The sequence below is a fragment of the Bufo gargarizans genome, chromosome 5, assembly GCF_014858855.1.
Source record: "Bufo gargarizans isolate SCDJY-AF-19 chromosome 5, ASM1485885v1, whole genome shotgun sequence".
NCBI classification, from domain to species: Eukaryota; Metazoa; Chordata; class Amphibia; order Anura; family Bufonidae; genus Bufo; species Bufo gargarizans.
Window position 1 is genome coordinate 153459945 of NC_058084.1, and position 23081 is coordinate 153483025.

Genomic DNA, 23081 nt, shown 5'->3' on the forward strand with positions numbered 1-23081 from the left:
GGAGAAGCCGCAGGGTGGGAGGCTACAAGAAACCCAGAAACCAAGATGGCCGCCAGCACATGTCAAACGAAGGAGAACAGTAAGAAGGTAAGACCATGACAGTGATGCGTCCAGCCACATGATCGGGGTTGCGATCACATGATATGGTCACATGCTCTAAGGTCCTTGGACATGCGCATCCTGATGATCGGCCTAGATGGATGATCACGTGATCGGAATAATCAGGAAGGTCCTTCGACATGCGCAATGCAAGGCTAGAGACGTCGGGACCCACGTGGATTGACCCCATCGTGCACTCCTGCAACCCAATTCATCACCTACACTGAAGGTACACCTGTACACTTGGGTTTTGAAGAGGACCCACACCTGTGTTAATAATTGTCACAATTAGATTATTTTGTATTATACATGAGTATGCTGAAACTGTCATGAGAAGGATTGACATCATATCGCTTTATTGAGATCTGGAACAGGTTGTGATTGTACCAGCACACTGATAATACTGGTTGTATTAATATTTTTTAAGATATTGTCTCTAATGAATGTACTTTATTTGATGATCGTATAATGATGTGAAGTTGCTTAAATATGTATACTGCACTGCCCACTGTGTCACTGCTTGAGAAAAATCCCATTGAGAGGATTGAAACGTCGCATGTCTGGTGAATAAAGCCTTTTTCTACTTTTCTACAAATTGGATGTGCTGCGGAATTCTTTATTTCTATATTTTGGAGGTGGATCGCCCCCACAGCCGCTGGCACTCCGACTGCACTTTGTCGACAGTGGTGCTGCCCACGCTATCTTCATTTATATCTAACCTACACAGACTATCTCGCACTTACTATCTGTATTATATATATATAAGCTAACTAACTATCTAACTATCTAATGTAATGACACAGGAATGCAGAGAGCTCAGCAATAACACTGCTCTCTCTCAGATCTGCAAAATACTGCATACAGGGGCTGCTGGAGAGGTTCTTATATAGTAAGGGGTAGGCAACTTTCCTATTGGTTGCTAGAGATGTTGCTAAGCGCAGACAAAGACATTGCAGCCTTCTCATTGGCCCACAAGCAAGAAGGTCGGTTACTGATGAAAAATAAATCTAGAATATTCAAAATTACAAATATATATCACTATATTGTAAATATTGCGAATTCTCAAAGTGCCAAATTTGCTATTAATATTTGCGCCCAACACTAGTTATTTGCGGTAAAAGCATTTATTCTCATATTTCTATAGAAAAATATTCACAGTTGACTTGTTCTTTTATTTACTTAGAAATCGTTTAGTGGCCTATTTTAGTCCAATAGGAGAAATTTATATGCAGTTCACTTTTGCTGTTATTTGCACTGAAATCGTTTTGTTGACAATTTCAAATCCTTTAGTTGCTTAAAAATATATTTGGTGCTTTTAGGGGTGTTTTATTTGCTTGTAATTTATTTAGTTCAGCTAAAAGTATGTCAGATAGAGAAGTGCCAGGCCCTGCACAGGAGAGTGTCAGAGGCGAAAATGATTCTGGCTCAGGCACAGGTTGCAGCAGAGTAAAGGGGGCGTGGCAACAGGTGTTTCTTCCTGAGGTCTCAGGTCCACATGTCAGCTAGCGGTCGTGTCGTGACTAGCAAACCAGCGGTTTGACTGGATCTTCAACTTTGTCGCAAGTGACAGCAGCACCGGCAACCTGAGTCTAGAATCGCTAATGAGCAGCTTTCTTTACCCACATAGTGAAGAAGCTACTCACAAGCAGCAGGTAGACCTGTGCAGGACCTGAACCAGCATGTGGTGGCATACTTTGACAGCACCCTGCCAGCCATCATAGAAGATCGTCTGGACTACTGAGCAGCCAAACTGGGGGCGGAGCCAGCATCCAAGCCGTGAAGACATGCTTTGCTGAGCTCCGCTTATTCTCTTGCTACAGGATCCGCTAACGCTAGCTAAAAGACTTCAAAATTGTGAAGATCAGGGAACAAAAAAAGACAGCGATCGGGGTGAGTCTGAAAACTCCTGCACCTTACCGGTGTCCATGAAATTCGTAAAGCAAGCCTTGGCAGAAGCTCTGTTTCCCCTCAAACTGGACCTATCGGTGCTGACACACGAAATTCAGCACATAGGCCATAGGTTTCAGGTATGCTTTCGGTTTAGAGGCATACCTGAAACGGTGCATAATGGAAATCTCAAGTCCACTATTAAACAAATTGCCGAATCCCTCCTAGGTAACAGCGAACCATCTCATATAATCATAGAAAGAGCTCACAGAGCTCTCAGACCGAAACCAAATGACTCTGAACCACCCAGAGATTTAATCTGTTGATTTCTGATTTATATGGATAAAGAGAACATCCTCAATGCAGCCAGTTCTTCAAATAACATCACCTATGGCGAATCCTCTATCTCTATTTATCAAGATCTCTCTCCTTTTACCCTGAGAAAGAGGAGAATTCTTAAACTCCTTACAGATCACCTTCGCAACAAACATATGCCTTTGTCCTAACTTTCAAATATTCTGGAAAACAGATCAAGATCGCCTCATATATCGATCTACAAGTAGCTTTTTCCACTATGGACATTTCTCCTTTGGGCATAGCAGACTAGGAAGCGGAGTCTGAAATCACCTCTCTACCAGACCTCCCCAAGATGACCCCATTGGAGAAATTTACTACGCCGAAATGACACCGGATGAAACACTGCAGCGGCAACCTAACCCCCAGAAAGATAACCGGGACCATCTTTTAATCCTCTCTTTCCTATAGTTAAGATTTTACCTGAGATACCAATGTCTCTACATTATTATGCTCTCATCCCACTTCTCCCTTTCTTCCTCCCCTTTCTACCCTTCCCCTCCTGAAGTCTATTATCCCCATCCTCTCTGATCCCAAAAATGGCAAGACCTCTTATCTTGGGTCAAACCCACATTTCCCCCCTCTGAAGAAGCCTTCAAGCTTCATAATGCTATTAAGGATGCTATTTGCTTCATTACTGTTATACTACTGTTATGTTTTTTGCTTTATGCATTTTTTATGTTTCTTTAGATACGGAACACATGGGTACTACTTCTTCATGTATTGGCTGGTTGCAGATTAGTTGTCTCCTCTCCTAGAGGCTGCCATGACACTCCACAATACCAAACAACTACTCTTCTTTTACAATTACGGTCAAACCCCCACAAAAATGTATTTCCTTTATTTGCCATGACCTCAAATTAACATCCTCTAATGTAAAGGGACTTAGATTCCTATCCAAAAGATCACACATTTTCTCCCTTCTGTGGAAGGAGAAGTGCTCTGTAATCTTCCTCTAGGAAACCAACTATAAACATGGTAAATACCTGGACCTTTCTTTCTCTAAATGTCTGAACTGGTATCATTGTGGAGCAGACGGCGCAGCCTCTAGGGGAGTGAGTGTGGGGTTTTGCAAAAATGTCCCCTTTTTGTATTTCACACACAAGACCCTGATGGCAGATATATTATTCTAAAAGGCAGCATCAGACATAGGATGTATACATTTGTCAACATTTATGCACCAAATTCTGATTAAATCACTTGGCTACTATCTGTTTTAACCTTAGTGGAGTCCATGCAGGAGGGAACACTTGTTTTGGCAGGTGACTTTAATGTCGCTCTACAGCCCCTTAACCCTACTTGCATTGATTACTCCTTTTATTGTACTCCAGGAAATTCCTACAGTAGGATTGACTATATATTTACTCCTAAAGACCAAATACACCTATGTGCTGATGCGAAGATCGGAAATATTACCATCTCAGACCACTCTCCTGTCTTTTGCACTCTACGTTCACCATCTGTTCCAGGTAGGACTCCTATTTGGAGACTAAATGAGTCTATACTAAGCAACGAAGACCATAAGAATTATTTCTCATCTCTCTTAGAATAATTTTTCTCCATCAACAACAAACTTGACACTTCCCCTCAAATTCTATGGGATGCCTACAAAGTGTTCATTATGGGTCACTTTATTAGCAAATGCTCCTTTAAAAAAAAAAAAAAAAAAACAAGCAAACACCTCTCTTCCTTACTAGACCAGATCCACGCTTTGGAATCACTCCATAAATGATCCCTATCAGCCCAACACTTGTCTAGCCTTACAGCCTTTAGGACGGAACTCAAAAACCTCCTAAATGCAAAAGCAGACAAATGCTATTTATCCTCCCAACATAAATTCTTTGCCCATGGCAATAAAGCCTCAAAATTTATGATGCAACACATAAGACGTAGAAAACTAGCAAGACATGTAACTTCCATTAAATCCCCTCAAGGACATCAACTTTTTTCCTCGGAGGCCATTCCCAAACAGTTTAGACTCTTCTATGAAACTCTATATAACCTACCATATGCGAAGAACGACCAAGACATTCTAGATAGAGACTACTGTTAATTCTTTCCTTTAATCATTTAACCTCCCAACTCTGTCTTCCACCCAACTAGATATATTAGCAAAACAGTTTTCACTTACAGAACTCAAAAACACCCTTAAGACCACCCCAAAAGACAAATGCCCTGGCCCAGATAGCTTCCCAACCATTTATTATACCACTTTCCAAAACTCCTTGCTCCCTCACTTACTTTCCGTTTGTAATCTTGCTCTACATAACCAACCATTGTTACCTGACATGACCAACGCACTAATTACAATAATTCCCAAAGAAGGCAAAGACCCGACATCTTGCGCAAACTACCGTCCCATATCCTTATTAAACATAGACTTAAAACTCCTTGCAAAAATGCTCGCCACCAGACTTCAACCCTTTCTCCCCAACTTGATCTACCCTGATCAGGTGGGATTTGTAAAGGGCCGTGAAGGAAAAGATAATACTTCTAAGGTCCTAGATGCCCTCTTTTTTGCCTCGTATAAAAAACTACCTTTGGTATTACTTGGCACTGATGCCGAAAAATCATTTGATCGTATAGACTGGTCCTTTATTAAACACACCCTGTATAAATTTCACTTCCCTATTCCCTATGTTAAAGCTGTGTTTGCGATGTACGCAAACTCCTCTGCTTCTGTTTTAGTCAACAACCTCATTTTGCCTTGTTTTTACATAAAAAAAGGAACACGTCAGGGTTGCCCCCTCACCCCTCTAATATTTTTCCTTGTGATGGAAACCTTATTACAAGCTTTGAGACCGGAAGAGGGTATTAAAGGACTTAAGATAAGATCACAAAATTACAAATTAGCTGCTTTTGCTGATGATCCTAACCACAAACCCCAACAAATCTATGCCCCTAATAATTTCCCTCTTAAAAAATTTGGTTCCCTCTCTAACTTTAAGGTAAACCCACAAAAAACTCAAATCCTACATATAGGCCTCTCCCCTAACCTTATTTCATCTCTTCAGTTAAACTCCTCATTCAACTGGTCCTCCCATCATCTAACCTACTTGGGTATCAAATTAACCTCACACCTCTCAGACTTATTTCACCTCAACTACACTCCTCTATTGGCGGCCATTGTTGCTCAGTTGGACTCCCTGGATTATCCTTACCTGTCATGGTTTGGTAGGATGAACTTGGTGATGTACCTAGTGATCCCTAGACTCACTTGCCTTCTCCAGGTCCTCCAAATTGCTATTCCGAGATCTTTTTTTCAGATCTTTGAATACAAATTTGTCAGTTCATTTTGCAGAAAAAGAAGCCTAGATAATCCTTCTCAACCTTAACTAAACCCAGACACCTAGAAGGTATAGTTCTCCTTGACCCTGAACTATATATGAAGGCTATACACTTAAGCATAGTGGTTGATTGGCTCAGACCCTCCTATCAAAAACAGTGGCTTCCAATGGAAAATATATTTCTTCCTTCTACTTTCAGGGCCCTTTTGCTGGCGGACAGGCCACTCCCCGCTATCTCCTCTATCCCAAATCCTATAATATGCACCACTTTAAAAGTGTGGGGGTGGTTCTTACCTTCACCTCTCCTTCAGGTCAGAGATATTATTTTCCGTGCCCTAAGAGATCTAAGAGACTCCTGTCCTCCTGAAATCAGATCTTCTTCTTTGTTAATAACTGATTTGTTGGATGATAATGGTTGCATTCTTTTAGAACCTTCACTAAAAGAGTGTCTTAATGTCCACACCCCACATGCTTTATTTCATGGTTTTCTCAAAAAGAAATTGCTCCTAGAACTAAGTGAATAAACACCCAATCTCTACCACTGTGGTTTGAAAATCTGCTGACCAATGCCAGATACCCTTATAAATTGATCTCCACTTTATATAAAAAATATAATCCTCTCCCCCGCGGATGTCAAACCAGCAGTAATTGGGTTATGGGAGAAAGACTTGGGAAGACAATTATCTCAGTCAGAGACTACCAAGCTCTTTATCACACCTAGCAAACTTTCACGTTGTGTTTGAGTGCAGGAAAACGGGTACAAAGTACTTTCTAGATGGTATAGGACCCCAGGCAAGATTTCTCTTTTTTATTCCAACATTTCAGACCAATGCTGGAGATGTGGAACTAGTAGAGGTTCATTTTTTCACATATGGTGGAGTTGCCCTTTATTACTTTCTTGGTGGAATACCATTTTTCGACTAAGCAATGATGTTTGTAGATCCAGGTTTTCCTGTACTCCTGAAATTGCTCTCCTATCTTTTTCCATCCGTGGAGAAGACACCCACAAAATGTCCCTTTTCTCCCTATGGCGTTCTTCTGAGACCCCTTCTGTAGAACAATGGATTAATAAAGTTGATCAGTTCTACCGCTTGGAGGAATTCTCCCATTGGGAGCTTAAAACTAGAAGTACTTTTTTCCATATCTGGTCTCCTTGAAGGAATTATAGGCATTTTACCTAACATAATGTACACATGATTTATACTCGTGTGTTCCTGAGTTTGTTTTTCTAATTTTCCTTGGTTACTGCATGCTTTGCATATAATCTAAACTATTGTACAAGTATTATGTCTCTTGTATCAAGAAGCATTATGTCTACAGTTAATTTTGCATTGATATATTAAAACAATAAAAATTGTTTATAATAAAAAAAAATTATGAATCAGGTGTGGATCAGCCAGGATTTCCACCCACCAATGCCTTATGCATCAGACTAGATCATCCATCTCCACACTATGTCACCTTGCCACTGTGTGGTATCCTGCTGCTGCTGTTGCTGTCATGTCCACACTATGTCATTAGTGTTGAGCGCGAATATTCGAATTACGAATATTTATCTCGAATATCGCATCTTCGAGAATTCGCGAATATTTCGAGTATAGTGGTATATATTCGTTTTTTCGAATATTCATAATTTTTTACTAGAAAAATCAGCAAGGTAATGATACTCGATCAATACAGGTGTGGATCAAAAACAAATATATAGCACTATAGAAGATAGTGCTATATATTAGTTTTTTTGAATATTCGTCATTTTTTGCCATCTGAAATTATGATTAATCCCTGCTTAAGTTGCTTGTCGAAAATGATGAACATTCTAAACAAATATTCTAAAAAACAAATATATGGCACTATCTTCTATAGTGCTATATATATATATATATATATATCTTGAGAAAGGCTCTTGTGAGAGCCGAAACGTCGCTTGTGCCACCTGTGGGTGAATAAACTCTTTTTCACTGAAGATCCTTGGGAGTGCAGTCTGTTTTTTCTATTCCGTATCAGTGGGTAAGCACCAGTTACCATACCCGGACATTGCACCCGTTTTTTACTCCATTTTTTGCTTGGTGGTGCTGCTAGTTATTTATTATATATATATATATATATATATATATATATATATATATATATATATAGTGCTATATATTTGTGATTCCTCTCTGCTTAAGTTGCTTGTCCAGCAACTTAAGCAGGGAGGAATTATGATTTTAGATGGAAAAAAATTGCGAATATTCTAAAAAGCTAATATATAGCCCTATACCTGTCAAGATTGCGGCTTGTGTGATATAGGCTGCTCATCGACCAAGATACTTCTGGGGGCAACCTGCCTGGCATGAACAGGCCTCCAGTAGCTACAGACAATGAGAAGACAAACGTTCAAGATAGCTTTCACACTCGCATTTGGTGCGGATCCGTCTTGTATCTGCACAGACGGATCTGCATCAATAATGCAAACGCTTGTATCCGTTTATAACGGATCTGTTTGCATTAAACATTCAAAAAAAAGTCTACGTCAAAACTGATGTCTTGACTTACATTGAAAGTCAATGGGGGACGGATCCGTTTTCAATTGCACCATATTGTGTCAGTGAAAAACGGATCCATTCTTATTGACTTACATTGTAAGTCTAGATGGATCCGTTAGGCTTCGCATAGTCAGACGGTCACAAAAACGCTGCAAGCTGCAAGCCTTAGTCAAGATTCAAACCACCAACCAGGCCCTGGTCTCATTGTCCGGTGAAAACATCACAGGTTCCCAGTCATCATGGAATGAAAAGGATGGCATCTTTATTATATTTTATTAACGTAATAATAAAATATTTAATACATTTATTAATAAAATTTTAATTTTGTCTACGACAGGAGAGAATCGGACAGTCTTCTGTTTATTCAACGACGTGGTGTTGCGATGGAGAAATCAAGCAAAGAAAACTATTCCTCTCCACCTGGAGACGAATCCTGTCAAGATTGCTGCAAGTGCGGTATTGGCTGCTCATCGACCAAGAAACCTCTGAGGGAAACCTGCCTGGCATGAACAGGCCTCCAGTAGCTACAGACAATGAGAAGATAAAGCTTAAAGATAGTTCGGAGCCCGGAAGAGTCTCAAAGTTACTCAAGATTCAAACCAACTAGGCCCCGGTCTCTTTGTCCGATGAAAACATCATGGGTTCCCAGTCATCATGAAAATCAAAAGGAGGGCATCCTGTGGTGCAAGGAGATGAAGAGGGTCTTCAGATTCCCCCTGCACTATACGGACGTTTCAGAAATGAACCGCTGCTTCCGACAGCTGCTCCTTGGAATGTCATGCAGCATCCCGGTCATCCGGCATCTATTCGACCCGCTGAAGGTTTATTTTGAAAGTGTGTAGACACCAACACGGGGCCCCCACACTGCAGATTTATCATGGAGACACCGTATTTTATAATATTAAATTATTATTTTGTGCATTAGCAATACTGACCAAATGCTGACCGAGTGAAGGCGTATGCTCCCCAGACAGGATCAGTTTTTTGTGGGCTATTGTTCTGACGGATCAAAGGAAGGGCAAAATAATCAGTGACTTCAACACAAACTTACTGCTGACACCCTCTCCATTCTGTCGGGGGGGCTCTACTTTTATAAGCCTTTAATAGAACAGGTTCTGTAGACATCTATGTGGAATCATCTGACAAGGATGTAAATGGAGTGCGCTTCTTCTTGATGCTAACATGAACCTATAAGGCTGAGTTAATACTTGAGTTATTTGGTCAGTTTTGGCCCTGTGACTGCCCAAATAAGAGAAGTGTGCAGTGATTCTAATAGCGACGCCTGTCATCTGCAGTATTATTTCACTACCCCAGCACATTCCCTATGAGTGTTACTGCAAGGCACAGTGTTCTACACCCATATAAAGGCTCTATGCAGCTAAGAAATAGCAGTTTTTATCGCGATTCGTTGCATGTAGATACGGATCAAAGAAAAATGTTTCGCTCAAATCTAATTATAATAATAAACAATAAAAAATAAAGATCATAGGCATCACCCAAAATGTACATTAAATATGAATAAAATTATTTTCTCGTACGGTGAACGTCATAACAGAAAAAAAAATCGAACCTCGCTTCTCCTAAAAAAAAAAAAAAACAATGAAAACTGGTCAAAAAGTTATACATACTCCAAAATAGTGTGAATTAAAAACTTCAGATTGTCCAACAACCCCAAAAAATGTGTCCCTACGCAGCTCCATAGATGTAACTATAAAAAATATATATGAGGGTCAGAATATTGCAATGCTTGTTTTCAAGGCTCTTTAATTTGTTTACATATTAAAACACCACAAAAACAATATAAATATGGTATCTCTCTGATCGTACTGACTCAAAGAATGAAGGTAACAGCTCAGTTTTATGGAATGCCATTAACACAAAACCAATAAAACTATGGCGGAATTGCATTTTTTTTCCAGTTCCACCATATATATTTTTTTTCCAGCTTTCCATTACATCTTATGCAATATAAAATGTTTCATGCACAGTACATCTTTGTTCTGAATGCTCGCCGCTGTGCACGAGAATGTGGACTGTTGAATATCTTAAGGAAAAAACATTTCCTTCCTTGTCTCCAGTGCAGAGAAAGGTGATACCTTATTCAGTAATCTAATTGCTTCTACACATGAATAAAAGATATATGGATTGCCACAGATAGGTTCAAGTAACTTAATACTCCTGGTATCACAACTTACAATTGGTAGAGTGCTTAGAGATTTTCTAGGGGAGTGTTTTTATGTATTTATATTGACTGACCAGCATGACCTTTTCCAATCTCCTATCTACCCCAATATTTCTTCTCAAATTATTATTTTAACTTTTTATTTAACTCTGCTCACCACTCAGTACAACCTGAGAAGAATGAACATTGAACATTGATATCTATCTACTATCTATCTATCTATCTATCTATCTATCTATCTATCTATCTAATGTCTATTTATCTATCTATCTATCTACAAACTAAGATAATACAGCAGCACCAGAAATGTAAAATATATCAAGATAAGTAGCAGGAGATGCTAGTACCGAACATAGGACTACAAGTCCAAGAAAATTAAAAAAAAATTAACAGCTCCCAAAATGTGTGAATATCTTTTGTCGCTTCAAAATCTAAGACAGCTTCCTTACTGTCTTACATTTAGACCATAATATACGCCTAAAACAGGTGTAGAAAATGATGAATGAGATGAGCCAGCCATCCCCCGCCTATACCACGCTCACTTTTTTAGACCAGAACTAAGCAGGGAAAAGGCGCAGATTGCGGTGTAAAGGACCTTTGCTCCGCAATGTGCGTGAGAAATACGCATAATTTAGATGTATTTCTGTTTGATAAATGACCTACTTAATTTTTTCCCTACCTTTGGAGTGTGCTGTTCATTTTAATATCATCTATCTATCTATCTATCTATCTATCTATCTATCTATCTATCTTTCTATTAATCTATCTATCTATGTATGTCATAATATATCTATCTATCTATCTATCTCTCATCTGGCTACATATAATAAACCAGCTATATTGAATAATTGTGTATTTTCACATTTTCAATAATTTGGTTTGACATTTCTGTAAAGATTGAAATCACACTTTCCAAAACCTGACAGAAATCATTGCTGTAGGCTCAGTCAGTTCTAATTTGAATCAAATATTAGTACTTCAGATAGGTGTTACTTTATAAACTACAGAAACTGCTGAGTACTCATAAACCTTCTAAATCCAAATTATATTTTACAAACTAGGAAACAAATTAAATATTAAACACCTTGGCTTGATTAAACAATACTGACTACTAGTGTTAATCACAAATATTCTAATCACAAATTTGTATCGCGAATATCGGCACTTCGAGAATTCGCGAAGATGTAGAACATGGATGTCAAACTCATGGCCCTCCAGATGTTGCAAAACTACAACTCCCATCATTCCCTGATAGCTGTAGTATGCCCAGGCATGATGGGAGTTGTAGTTTTGCAACAGCTGGAGGGCCACGCGTTTGACATCCCTGATGTAGAATATAGTGCTATATGTTCGTAATTGCGAATATTCCAGATTTCTTTCCATCAGTAACCTCCCTTCTTGCTTGTGGGCCAATGAGAAGGCTGCAATATCTTTGTCAGAGCTTAGCAACATCCCTAGCAACCAATAGGAAAGTTGCCTACCCCTTTCTATATAAGAAACTCCCCAGCAGCCATTTTCGGCAGTTTTTTTGCAGTTCTGAGAGAGAGCAGTGACATTGCTGTGCTCTGTGCTTTCTTCTGGATCCTATTCCTTATCCAATTACATTAGATAGGTAGTTACCTCATATATATAATACAGATAGTTAGTGAGAGATAGTCAGTGTAGGTTAGATTGTGAATGTGATATAGTGTAGCTAATAGGTTCCAGTGCCGGGTGTTAGTTAGTGTGATAGGAATTACAGTTTCTCTGCTGTCCATACATACATGCTACAGACATAGTGCTGTGATGTCACAACAATACTTAGTGCACCAATTAGTGATATCTACTCAGACCTGATAAAATATAAAGTTGCATTTTATCAGGTCTGAGTAGATATTACTCAGACCTGATAAAAGTGAAGATTTGGGCAATCATGAAAATAATGACTGGAGATCTTAAATTCTAGAATTTGTGAATTTATTGTGAATACTATGCAAAAAAATTAACAAAATATCGTGAAAAACTGATATTTTCTATGCCGCTCATCACTACTGACTACGAGTAATTCTTCAGTTATAGTATGTAATTGAATCTTGAGTTCCTGCCACCTACTTAGAACTGGGGGTAGAAGTGACATTAAATTCATCTTGCACAAATAGAGTAAAAATCACCATTATATACTATGCCATTATACATAACAACCATATTTTATTCAGGGAGCATTTATTTTCAAAGATAGATCTCGAGAACCTAAGATTGGTGTCCATATTGGTGTCCATATTGTCTGGGAGGGGGGGGGGCATTTTTGTGCCATTTTGGTTCTTTTTTTAATACTTTTTTTGTATTGGTTTCAGTTTTTGTAGGAAAATCATATGCTTCAGGTGTGTTGTTTGTAGATATGAGCAAAATTTAGAAAAATTAGATTCGGCAACATCACCAAAATTTTACAAGAAATTCAATTTGGTACAAATTAATTTGTCACAAATCTCTATGTTAAAACCCTATTCAGCCTATCATTCAATGGGACAGTTTTTAGAGGCAGCTTAGACAGAAGTGCACGCATCTAAAGGCCATTAAAAATGGTAATATGCTAGTTCAATATGGATTTTAGGGTTTAAAAAAGAAAAAAATCACTCACATGATCATGCTGGGAGCACGCAATGATGTTATAATGCTCATTGCAGGTCCTTTGGCATGTCTTTTCCACTCAAGAGAGGAGCAGAGTCAGACTAACTCTGAGCAAGCAAGTGGATGAGGTGAGTATTTTTTAGGAAAAATGATTTGCTAAAATGATTTGTGGCAAATTTTTCCTAAACTTTTAATCAAATTCAGCTTTGGATGCATTGATTCACTCAACACTGTTTTTTTGGGTCTAAAATGTACACTTAGCCAGCCGTTTTTTCCTTGCTCCAAAAAAATGCATTTTGATATTCAGTGCAGTTGTTATATGTCATAAGTAGAGATGAGTGAATCGACTTTGGATGGTACATCTGAAGCTGATTCGCTAAAAACGTTGTTCTAATACTGCATGAAGATCCCGCTTCGTACAGTATTAGAATGTATTGGCTCAATGAGTCAAAGTTATTACTTCACAAAGTTGCGCGAGACTTTGTGTAATAACTTCAGGAATTGATTATTACTGTAAAAAACCTTGGTACGGGTTCGGTTCCAAGGTACCACCTGAAGAGCTATCTTTGGCTCATCGGAGCCAGTACATTCTAATACTGTATGGAACGGGATCTCTGTACAGTATTATAACTAAGTTTTTAGCAAATGGACTTCAGATGTACAATCTGAAGTCGATCCACTCTTCCCTAGTTATAAGCCATGTCCCCTTGTCTGTCTATGCTGTCCGAATAGAGGTCCTGTCTATATGATGTCCACTGATGGAGGGTCATGAGACCAAGCAAATCAGCTCCATGTTATGTTTATTGGCCTGGCACTGAACTCCCAACTTGTGGAAGGGCAGATGGCAGGTGCAGTGTATTTGAATATAGGAGGCATCACATGGAGGTGATTTTTCAGGTCACATGATTCTCCATCAACAGCCATTCTATGGACGAGACCTCTGTGTGGACAGCACAAAAGACTTGGCAAACAATACCTTATAAAATATAGAAAATGGAGCAGAATTTCAACAAAGAATATATTAGGAGGTGCAATATAATCATCTCACAAACACATTGGTCAACAATAACCAGAAAGTGCCCGACCCCTTTAATATAATGTCTGGGGCCCAGTTCCTCTATTTTTTTTCACTAATGATTTTATGAACAATGTCAAAATAAGTGTCAATATTTCTTTAGCATGCAAAATATTCAGCGCTTGCAGACTGCATAAATAATACATATCACTTAAAGCCCCTAAAAAATGGCATTTATTTTTAAAAATGCAAAGATATAGACCTGCAGGGGCAACAATTGCATGAACTTACATACAGATGTGTTCTTGCATTTCCTCTTGGCTCGACAGTTCCTGAGATGTTTAGTATGATATGACCATCTGTTAAAAAACATGATTTTGGAATACTCTGTTGGGATATATACTGTGTATATATATATATATATATATATAGAGAAAAGAGATAATCCAGCGGGAGCACCAGCCAAGGTGTGGGTGCAATATCCAGTATAGGGTAGCGGCAATACCCTGAGTATTGTAAAGACGAAAAAATCCGGAATGCACTCCAAAATGAATGTGAAATAAAAGATTTATTCACCCATAACAATGGCAAAACTTGCGATGTTTCGGCTCACAAGAGCCTTCCTCAAGGCTTGAGGAAGGCTCTTGTGAGCCGAAACGTCGCAAGTTTTGCCATTGTTATGGGTGAATAAATCTTTTATTTCACGTTCATTTTGGAGTGCATTCCGGATCTTTTCGTCTTTATATATATATATATATATATATATATATATATATAGCCTATAATTGTGAACATGCGGCTACTCAGTGGTTGGGATGTCACAGTTTTTTCGAGCATTTCATGATATTGTACTGAAATTGTATTTTGAGAAATTTAAGTCCCTAACAAAATTCAAGTGAAGGTAACGGTGGGCACCTTTGTACATTAAATTAACTACAGAAACGGATATTAGATCATTGAAAGACTTGGGTACTCTATAACAGTAAGCTAAGCAGCGACAGTCAATAGCGTGCACCTGCTCTCAAAATGAAATAAAATTATTGGACGCAGCAACAGTGGGATTAAGAAAAACAGATGAATGCTTCTTAATAAGTCACTTGTATAGTATAATTGTACAATATGGAACACAGTTTTGGATACTAAAATGTAAAAATTATATAGAGAAATGCAAACAATATGCAACTAGCTTAAACAATGGGCATGCCAAATGGCCTTTTTTTGAGAGAGACCACAGAAGTGATCACATAGCTGTGGATAGTTTCAAAGTCAACAAAAACACCAAAAGTGAACAAAACTGTAGAACAGACTAGGACGTGTCATTTTGTGTGGAGAAAATGAATTTAGCAGACGTCTACAGTGTGAGTAGCTAAACGTTGATCAGCAAAAAAATAATACAAAAGCAACAGCAACATTTTAAAAAGGTATGGGGAGATTTATCAAAGCTAGTGTAAAGGAAAACTGGCTTAGTTGCCAATAGAAACCATATTCCACCTATTATTTTTTAGAGCCCCTTGGGAAAAATCAAAGGTAAAATCTGATTGGTTGCTATGGGCAACTAAGCCAGTTTTCTTTTACAACAGTTTGATAAATCTCCCCTGTAGTCATTATCTTATTTAGAATGTTATAACCAGTCAAAATTAATTTTGGGTCCGGTTCACAGACTTTTTAACCACTTCAACCCCGCTAGCTAAAACCCCCTTCATGACCAGGCCACTTTTTACACTTCGGCACTACACTACTTTCACCGTTTAACGCTCGGTCATACAACTTACCACCCAAATGAATTTTACCTCCTTTTCTTCTCACTAATAGAGCTTTCATTTGGTGGTGTTTCATTGCTGCTGACATTTTTACTTTTTTTGTTATTAATCGAAATTTAACGATTTTTTTGCAAAAAAATGACATTTTTCACTTTCAGCTGTAAAATTTTGCAAAAAAAACGACATCCATATATAAATTTTTCACCAAATTTATTGTTCTACTTGTCTTTGATAAAAAAAAAATGTTTGGGCAAAAAAAAAAAATGGTTTGGGTAAAAGTTATAGCGTTTACAAACTAAGGTACAAAAATGTGAATTTCCGCTTTTTGAAGCAGCTCTGACTTTCTGAGCACCTGTCATGTTTCCTGAGGTTCTACAATGGCCAGACAGTAGAAAACCCCCACAAATGACCCCATTTCGGAAAGTGGACACCCTAAGGTATTCGCTGATGGGCATAGTGAGTTCATAGAACTTTTTATTTTTTGTCACAAGTTAGCGGAAAATGATGATTTTTATTTTAATTTTTTTTTTCTTACAAAGTCTCATATTCCACTAACTTGCGACAAAAAATAAAAAATTCTAGGAACTCGCCATGCCCCTCACGGAATACCTTGGGGTGTCTTCTTTCCAAAATGGGGTCACTTGTGGCGTAGTTATACTGCCCTGGCAATTTAGGGGCCCAAATGTGTGAGAAGTACTTTGCAATCAAAATGTGTAAAAAATGGCCTGCGAAATCCGAAAGGTGCATTTTGGAATATGTGCCCCTTTGCCCACCTTGACTGCAAAAAAGTGTCACACATCTGGTATCGCCGTACTCGGGAGAAGTTGTAGAATGTGTTTTGGGGTGTCATTTTACATATACCCATGCTGGGTGAGAGAAATATTTTGGCAAAAGACAACTTTTCCAATTTTTTTATACAAAGTTGGCATTTGACCAAGATATTTTTCTCACCCAGCATGGGTATATGTAAAATGACACGTCAAAACACATTCCCCAACTTCTTCTGAGTACGGCCATACCAGATGTGTGACACTTTTTTGCTGCCAAGGTGGGCAAAGGGGCACATATTCCAAAGTGCACCTTTCGGATTTCGCAGGCCATTTTTTACACATTTTGATTGCAAAGTTCTTCTCACAGATTTGGGCCCCTAAATTGCCAGGGCAGTATAACTACGCCACAAGTGACCCCATTTTGGAAAGAAGACACCCCAAGGTATTCCGTGAGGGGCATGGCGAGTTCCTAGAATTTATTTTTTTTGTCGCAAGTTAGTGGAATATGAGACTTTGTAAGGAAAAAAGAAAAAAAAAGAAAAATCATCATTTTCCGCTAACTTGTGACAAAAAATAAAAAATTTGAGGAACTCGCCGTGCCACTCAAGGAATACCTTGGGGTGTCTTCTTTCCAAAATGGGGTCACTTGTGGCGTAGTTATACTGCCCTGGCAATTTAGGGGCCCAAATGTGTGAGAAGTACCTTGCAATCAAAATGTGTAAAAAATGGCCTGCGAAATCCGAAAGGTGCACTTTGGAATGTGTGCCCCTTTGCCCACCTTGGCTGCAAAAAAGTGTCACACATCTGGTATTGCCGTACTCAGGAGAAGTTGGGCAATGTGTTTTGGGGTGTCATTTTACATATACCCATGCTGGGTGAGAGAAATATCTTGGCAAAAGACAACTTTTCCCATTTTTTTATACAAAGTTGGCATTTGACCAAGATATTTTTCTCACCCAGCATTGGTATATGTAAAATGACACCCCAAAACACATTGCCCAACTTCTCCTGAGTACGGTGATACCATATGTGTGACACTTTTTTGCAGCCTAGATGCGCAAAGGTGCCCAAATTCCTTTTAGGAGGGCATTTTTAGACATTTGGATCCCAGACTTCTTCTCACACTTTAGGGCCCCTAAAAAGCCAGGACAGTATAAATACCCCACATGTGACCCCACTTTGGAAAGAAGACACCCCAAGGTATTCAATGAGGGGCCTGGCGAGTTCATAGAATTTTTATTTTTTTTGCATAAGTTAGCGGAATTTGATTTTTTTTGTTTTTTTTCTCACAAAGTCTCACTTTCCGCTAACTTAGGACAAAAATTTCAATCTTTCATGGACTCAATATGCCCCTCACGGAATACCTTGGGGTGTCTTCTTTCCGAAATGGGGTCACATGTGGGGTATTTATACTGCCCTGGCTTTTTAGGGGCCCTAAAGCGTGAGAAGAAGTCTGGAATATAACATTTGGATTCCATGAGGGGTATGGTGAGTTCATGTGAGATTTAATTTTTTGACACAAGTTAGTGGAATATGAGACTTAGTAAGAAAAAACAAACAAAAAAATATATATATTTCCGCTAACTTGGGCCAAAAAAAATTCTGAATGGAGCCTTACAGGGGGGGTGATCAATGACAGGGGGGTGATCAATGACAGGGGGGGTGATCACCCATATACGCTCCCTGATCACCCCCTGTCATTGATCACCCCCCTGTAAGGCTCCATTCAGACGTCCGTGTGATTTTTACGGATCCATGGATCGGATCCATGGATCCATGGATCGGATCCGCAAAACACATGCGGACGTCTGAATGGAGCCTTACAGGGGGGTGATCAATGACAGGGGGTGATCAGGGAGTGTATATGGGTGATCACCCCCCTGTCATTGATCACCCCCCTGTAAGGCTCCATTCAGACGTCTGTATGATTTTTACGGATCCATGGATACATGGATCGGATCCGCAAAACACATGCGGATGTCTGAATGGAGCCTTACAGGGGGGTGATCAATGACAGGGGGTGATCAGGGAGTGTATATGGGTGATCACCCCCCTGTCATTGATCACCCCCCTGTAAGGCTCCATTCAGACGTCCGTATGATTTTTACGGATCCATGGATCGGATCCGCAAAACACATGCGGACGTCTGAATGGAGCCTTACAGGGGGGTGATCAATGGCAGGGGGTGATCACGGAGTGTATATGGGTGATCACCCCTCTGTCATTGATCACCCCCTGTAAGGATCCATTCAGACGTCCGCATGTGTTTTGCGGATCCGATCCATGTATCCATGGATCCGTAAAAATCATACGGACGTCTGAATGGAGCCTTACAGAGGGGTGATCAATGACAGGGGGTGATCAGGGAGTGTATATGGGTGATCACCCCCCTGTCATTAATCACCCTCCTGTAAGGCTCCATTCAGACGTCCGAATGATTTTTACGGATCCATGGATCCGCAAAACACATGCGGACGTCTGAATGGAGCCTTACAGGGGGGTGATCAATGACAGGGGGTGATCAGGGAGTGTAATATGGGTGATCACCCCCCCTGTAAGGCTCCATTCAGACGTCCGCATGTGTTTTGCGGATCCGATCCATGTATCCATGCATCCGTAAAAATCATACGGACGTCTGAATGGAGCCTTACAGGGGGGTGATCAATGACAGGGGGGTGATCAATGACAGGGGGTGATCAGGGAATCTATATGGGTGATCACCCGCCTGTCATTGATCACCCTCCTGTAAGGCTCCATTCAGACGTCCGTATGTGTTTTGCGGATCCGATCCATGTATCCGTGGATCCGTAAAAATCATACGGACGTCTGAACGGAGCCTGACAGGGGGGTGATCAATGACAGGGGGGTGATCAGAGAGTTTATATGGGGTGATCATGGGTGATCAGGGGTTCATAAGGGGTTAATAAGTGACGGGGGGTGTAGTGTAGTGTGGTGTTTGGTGCGACTTTACTGAGCTACCTGTGTCCTCTGGTGGTCGATCCTAACAAAAGGGACCACCAGAGGACCAGGTAGCAGGTATATTAGACGCTGTTATCAAAACAGCGTCTAATATACCTGTTAGGGATTAAAAAAATCAGATCTCCAGCCTGCCAGCGAGCGAGCGCGCGTTCACAGGAAATCTCGGGTATCGCGGGAGGACGCGTATATGCGTCCACCCAGAAGAGCAGGGCCGCCGGCAGGACGCAATCCTGCGTACGGCGGTCCTGTAGCGGTTAAAATATTCAGTTCAGAGACTAATCAATTTGGGCAAAACCGAAGTTGCTCCGATTGCCCTGAAAGTTGATACATAACCCCCTCTAGCCTCCTAAGAATCAAATTTATTTTAGAAAAACTATATCTTTTAATTTTGTATGATTTTTATTTTTTTGGAGGTGTTGGTTACAGCTGCCCTGCCCTATAAAAATCACACACCAGTTCTGGGTGTGCTTTTCACAAGAAGCATTGCCTGATGTGAATGATGCCTCGCACAAATGAGCTCTCAGAAGACAATTGTTGACTTGCATAAAGCTGGAATGGGTTATAAAAGTATCTCCAAAAGCCTTGCTGTTCATCAGTCGACGATAAGGTAAATTGTCTATAAATGGAGAAAGTTCAGCACTGCTGTTACTCTCCCTAGGAATGGCCGTTCTGTAAAGATGACTGCAAGAGCACAGAGCAGACTGCTCAATAAGGTGAAGAAAAATCCTAGAGTGTCAGCTAAAGACTTACAAAAGTCTCTGGCATATGCTAACATCCCTGTTAGCGAATCTACCATACGTAAAACACCAAACAAGAATGGATTTCATGGAAGGATACCACAGAGGAAGCCACTGCTGTCCAAAGAAAACATTGCTGCATGTTTACAGTTTGCACAAGAGCACCTGGATGTTCCACAGCAGTACTGACAAAATATTCTGTGGACAGATGAAACCAAAGTTGAGTTGTTTGGAAGAAACACACAACACTATGTGTCGAGAAAAAGAGGCACAGCACACCAACATCAAAACCTCATCCCAACTGTGAAGTATGGTGGTGGGGGCATCATGGTTTAGGTCTGCTTTGCTGCGTCAGGGCCTGGACAGATTGCTATCATCCAAGGAAAAATGAATTCCCAAGTTTATCAAGACATTTGCAGGAGAACTTAAGGCCATCTGTCCACCAGCTGAAGCTCAACAGAAGATGAGTGTTGCAACATGATAACGACCCAAAGCATAGAAGTAAATTAACAACAGAATGGCTTAAACAGAAGAAAATACCCCTTCTGGAGTGGCCCAGTCAGAGTCCTGACCTCAACCTGATTGAGATGCTGTGGCATGGCCTCAAGAAAGCGATTCACACCAGGCATCCCAAGAATATTGCTGAACTGAAACAGTTCTGTAAAGAGAAATGGTCAAGAATTACTCCTGACCGTTGTGCACGTCTGATCTGCAACTACAGGAAACGTTTGGTTGAAGTTATTGCTGCCAAAAAAGGTTCAACCAGTTATTAAATCCAAGGGTTCACATACTTTTTCCACCTGCACTGTGAATGTTTACATGGTGTGTTCAGTAAAAACATGGTAACATTATTATTTTTTTTGTGTTATTAGTTTAAGCAGACTGTGATTGTCTATTGTTGTGACTTAAATGAAGATCAGATCACAATTTGTGCAGAAATCCATATCATTCCAAAGGGTTCACATACTTTTTCTTGCATCTGTAGTACACAAAGACAGCAGCATTACAGAGGCGGCAGCAGCCTTACGGAAAATGATGGTTGGCAGGTTGCAGCAGTGGCATGATGGGGCAGTGGCATGATTGAGACACCAGCAGCAACCATACAGAACATGAATGTAGGCAGTTCACAGCAGTTGAACAACGGAGGCGTCAGCAGCTGTACAGAAATTGATGGTTGACAGGTCACATTAGTGGCATGATGGAGGCAGAAGCAGCAGCTGAACAGAACAAGATGGCTGGCAGGTCAAATTAGTGACATGAAGGAGACAACAGTAGCAGGTGTACAGAAAGTGAAACAGCAGTGATATGATGCAGGAGGCAACAGCAGCCTTACAGAGCGTAATGGTTGCCAGGTCGCATGAACAGCATGACGGAGGCGGAAGCAGCCATATAGAAAGGAAAATAGACAGACAGCAGCAGTGGCTAGATGGGGTACTGCCAGCAAGGCTAGATCTATTTATTGTAATCAGCCAGAGGAGTGTGAAAATCCTCCTGAATCCAGGATTGGTTCATTTTGACAAAAGTGATGTTTTGGACACTGGTGGAGGACAACTTGGTACATATACAGTAGGTGTCACCACGCCCCCTGTGGCACTGAAAACTGTCTCCGAGATGACTCTGAAGGATGGGCAAGAAAGATGAAAGACCGAATGCTGTGCCAGTTAGGGTGACTATTCCAGCCTGCCTGCCAGAAATCCATGGGTTTAGGGGACAGGTATTGTGCCAGAGACTTATCAGAGTTAGATAGGCTGAACCTGGGCCTGAACCTGAAGCTTTTGGCTTGCTGACTGGCCTCAGCCTGGCACAGCACGTGGAAAACTGCTCCATAATTTTAAGGAGACTGAAATTTCAGCTGTTGCTGCAACTGCTGCTGCGGATATTGCAGGTCATTGTGGTGGGAGAGGGGTGATTCTGTGGGAGGCGGAGAGAGGCCTCACTTACAGACAAGCTGTCGGCAGGCGTCTGCTCACCATAAGCTGAGGTAAGCTGTGTACACAGTTTTTCCTGGTAAAAACATAATTTTTTATCCTTTTCTGTGAGTAGAAAACATTCCCCATTTTGCCCTGGTAGTGAGAGTCTAAAAGCATGGCTATCCAGTAATCATTAGACTGCTTGATGGGAATGATATGTCTGTCACTGCGTAAGCAAGCGAGCATACAGGTTCTAGCCAGTGTGCACAAGGAGCCACTTCTTTCCAGCTCCTCCCCCCACTAAGATAATTGGGTGTTTTGGCTAGTGCCATCCTCATCATTGTCCTCTTGCTCCTCCACCTCTGACTCCTGCTCCTCTTCTTGCAGTGGCACCTCATCATCCTCAAGTTCATAATTTTTATCCTCCTCCTCCTCCTCCATGGCATATTCCCTTTGTGTGTCCCCAATAGCTATAGGGCGGACAGCAAGATGCATCAGCTGCTCTTCTTCCACTGTGGTCCCCTACTGCATGAGCGTCAGTGTCTGGTATGAGGTAAATATGAGAGGAATAACATCGTTCACAAACCTGCTGACAAACTGTGTGGCTTCTTCGAAGGGCTTCAGCACCCGACAGGTGTCTCAGATGAGCTGCCACTGCCTGACCTTGAGGAACAAATGGTCCCTGCTGATGAGGCTGTCTGGTTCATGATAAAATCATTCACTGCTTTCCACTGCTCATACAGACGTTTGAGCATGTGCAATGTTGATTTCCAGTGAGTTGATACATCACAGATCAAGTGGTGTAGCGGCAGGTTTTTCTCTTACAGAAGATCCATGAGAGCGTTACTCGCCATGCAAGAGTACCTGAAGTGCTTTGTCAGCACCTTGAGCAAGCCAGTGTACTTATTCAGAAAGTGCTTCACCACGGAAGTAGATTGCTGTCCTACCCTGAGTCTTGTAGTTAATACA